Source organism: Marmota marmota, unplaced genomic scaffold (assembly GCF_001458135.2).
Source record: "Marmota marmota marmota unplaced genomic scaffold, marMar, whole genome shotgun sequence".
NCBI lineage: Eukaryota > Metazoa > Chordata > Mammalia > Rodentia > Sciuridae > Marmota > Marmota marmota.
In genome coordinates this window covers 5,042,517-5,046,556 of record NW_026000019.1, presented here as the reverse complement: position 1 = coordinate 5,046,556, position 4,040 = coordinate 5,042,517, and positions in this window count along the sequence as shown.

Genomic DNA, 4,040 nt, shown 5'->3' with positions numbered 1-4,040 from the left:
GATAACAAATATTACAAGAGACCAAAAAGGACAGTTCATTAAACGAACACGAGTATTCCACATCAATATAACATTTATAAACGTGTTTGTTTCTAACAACCCATGAGTACTTGAAGTTATTTGCCCACACATGCAGGAACACATGCGCATGTATGTGCGCACACGGGTGCGCGCGCACACACAGACACACACATATTCTCTGTAGAACTGAAAAACAGTGTATTAAATCTTAAAGATTTTGATAGTGATTTCTCAGTAATTGATAGAACATCTAGATAGAAACCAGTAAATACATAAAATATACTTATAAAATATATTTTATATACTTGAATAACTTTATCAGCTAAATTTAACTGACGTCTGTAGAACTCTAACCAACTACAGCAGGATGCACTTTCTTATCAAATGCATATGGCACATTACTCAGGGTAAAACAGAGAAGTCATAACCTTATTTCACTTTAAAACTAGGCAAAGTATATTCTCCCATCTCAATGGATTTTAATTAGAAACCTCTAACAAAAGAAATCTCCAATTATCTGGAAATTAAAAACATTGTACTAAATAGTAGAAGTCACAAAGAAAATATTTTTTTATGAATGAAAATGAAAAATAGCAATATGTAAACACATTAAAAAGTACTATCAAAGCAGTGCTTACAGGAAAATATTTACAGCTGTGAACACATGACAAAGTATGAATCAAAACTATTAATCTAAGATTCTTCTACATTTATTAATATAGAAACTGAAAAGAAAGTCAGATGCAAAACAAGTAGAATGTGTACAGGGGGATATCAGAGTAAAAATCAGTGAGATAAAATAGAAAAAAAATCAATGAAACCACATTAGTTCTTTGAAAAGATTAAGAACACTGATAAAATTGAAAGAATGAATGAGAGAGGAAAGACATATCCACCCACATTGAGAGAGAGAGAGAGAGAGAGAGAGAGAGAGAGAGAGGTGCCCTGTAAGTCAGAGATTTCAAAAATCAGGAATGCAAGAGGATTTATCACTAGAAATCCCAGTGCAATTAAAAGGATTGGATGATACTATTATAGATAACTTTATGCCAACAAATATAATAAAGTAGACAAAATTTTAGCAAAGCATAATCCTTATGGATTTACTAGGTAAAATGAAAGTTTTATTAACTGTTTATCAAGGAAAGTAATTGGTGTAGTAAAGAAAAATCTTTCCACAAATAAAGTTCAAACCCAGATGACTTCACTTGTGAATTTAATCACACTTTTTAAAGAATAAACAATACATGTCCATACAAAGACAGAAAAGGGGAGAGGAGGAATTGCCTCTATACTAATTTTGCAAGACCCATGACACACTGATTTCAAACTAAATGAAGATATAATTTGGAAAGGATATTACAGAATATTGTCTTTCACAGACATAAAATTCCTTAATGAAATACTGGCAATTAAGCAAAATATAAGAATAATCATGTGTCATGAACAATTTCAGAAATGCAAAGCCGTTTTGATTTTCAAAATCAGTTAATGTAATACTCTATTAAAAGAACAAATGACAACCCTTTTTTTCAAGTAAAAATAAAATTTTAAAAAAAGTATTTATAAAAGAAGAAAGGTACAAGAGAAAAAAAAATGGCTTTGTTCAACTAGAGACCATTCTGACAAATGAAATGAACAAAACCTATAATTAAAGAAATTGACAACTAGGATTCTATGGTATATGTATGATGATTTTGTTTTGTTTTGTTTTGTTTTTAGAGAGAGAGAGAGAGAATTTTTTTTTAATATTTATTTTTCAGTTTTCGGCGGACACAACATCTTTGTTTGTATGTGGTGCTGAGGATCGAACCCGGGCCGCACGCATGCCAGGCGAGTACTATGGCTTGAGCCACATCCCCAGCTCTATGATGATGTTTTGAAGTATGTATTCATACAGTACATTGTACAATGACTAAATCTAGCTAGTTAACATATGTGTGGACCCACAGGGTTAGCTATTTTGTCAATGCACTTTATGTCCCTTCTTTTAACAATTTTCATGCACATAATGTATTATTAACCTATAGTTACCATGTTGTACAGTACATTTCTTGAACTATTTCTTTCATCTAACTGAAATTCCATAGAATTTGAACATCCTCCCATTCTTGAGAGCCCATAATCAACCCAGTCTACACTCTTTAAATGAGAAGAGTTTGTTTAGATTATACATATGAGTAGATTATGCAATATTTATCACTCCACGCCTGACATTTTTCACTTAACATAATTTCCTTTAGGTTCATCCATGCTGTCAAAAGTAACAAGATTTTCAGTTTATGTAGTATTCCTATATGTACCTATTAAGTATAACTATAATTATATACTAATACTGGTATACTAATACTAGTATACCATATAGTATAGTATTCCTATATGCATATAACACATTCTCCTTATCCATTCATCTGCTAATGGGCACTTGGTTGATTTCATATTTTGGCTATTATGATTATTGATGCCTTATTGCATTGGTGTGCAAAGATGTTTCTTTGACATACTTATATCTCTTCCTTTGGATCTATGGGATTGTGGGCTCTCAAGATAGTTTTATTTTTAATTTTTTGAGGAATCTCCGTACTCTTTTCCAAACATTGGTACTAATTTACATTCCCACCAACGGTGTGGAAGATTTCCCTTTTCTCTATATCCTCACAAATACTTATTATCTTTGGCATTATTATTATAGCAATTCCAACAGGTGTGAGGTGGTAGCCCACAGTGGTTTGGATAGCATTTTCCTGATAATGAGTAATATTGAATATTTTGTACTGCAAAGAAAACAATCAAGAGAGAAGAGATAACCAATGGAATGGGGAAAATTATTTGTGAATGATGCATCTAGTAAGTGGTTCATATACAAAATATAAAAAAGCTCAAATAACTCAATAAGAATGCAAATGACCCTACTAAAAATCAGCAAAGAAGATGAATATTCATTTCTCAGAAGAAGAGATATGTATAAGTTAAAGGTATATGAAAAAATGTTCAACATACTAATAGTCAGGGACATACAAACTAATTTTAAATTGAGCATTTGACATTTCACTCACAAATGAGTTGAATTTCAAACCATATTTCAATTGCAATAAAATCTCAAGCCCCATAATTTTTATTACTATCTGCTATGTTTTTTTCTTGCTTACTATGTGCTATATTTCTTATTCATACAGTGAATTATTATCTTATTCACAGCAAGTGATTTTGTATATTGTATTCTGTATATCTTCAATAAAATAAAATTTTGTGTTGGGAAAAAAAGAGAAAAGGAATAAAATACCAAAAACATACAATTTTAACAATAAATGCAGATTTTTATATTTGAAGAAATTCAACATTCATTCATGATTTTTAGGTTGTATCAACAATTTAGGAGTAGAAAGGACATTCTGTAACTTTATATATATCATATATGCAAAATACAGTTATATTTAATGACAAAAGTCTAAATACTTTCAGGATTGGGAAAAAGTGCAAAGATATTCTCTCTTTCCACCATTAAATAACATTTCATTGGAGGTTTTAGACAATGTTTTATGGCATAGAACAGAAATTAATGGCATATGGATGGGAAAGGATGATGTGAAACTATCTTTTTCAATGTTCACATGATCACATATATAGAGATTCCTAAGGTTTTAGGAAGGATTTAGGTAACACTATAATTCATAATCAAGGCCACAATTTACATGATAATTTCATTAAATTCAATCATAATTCTATATAAATACAGTTTCCAAAAGAGAAATCAAGATTTCTTTTACATCAATATTAAAATGAATGTAATATTTAGAAATACTTTTTAAATGTTAACAAAAGCTTTAGCAAAGGAAATGCAAATTTTGTACACAGAAAACAATAAAATATTACTGAAACAAAATAGAATACTACTTCACAATAAGAAGTAATTAACAATTTATAATACAACAACATGAACAAACTTCAAAAATGAGGATGACACACAAGAAAAAAATTTATATATATATATATATATATATATATATATATATATATAT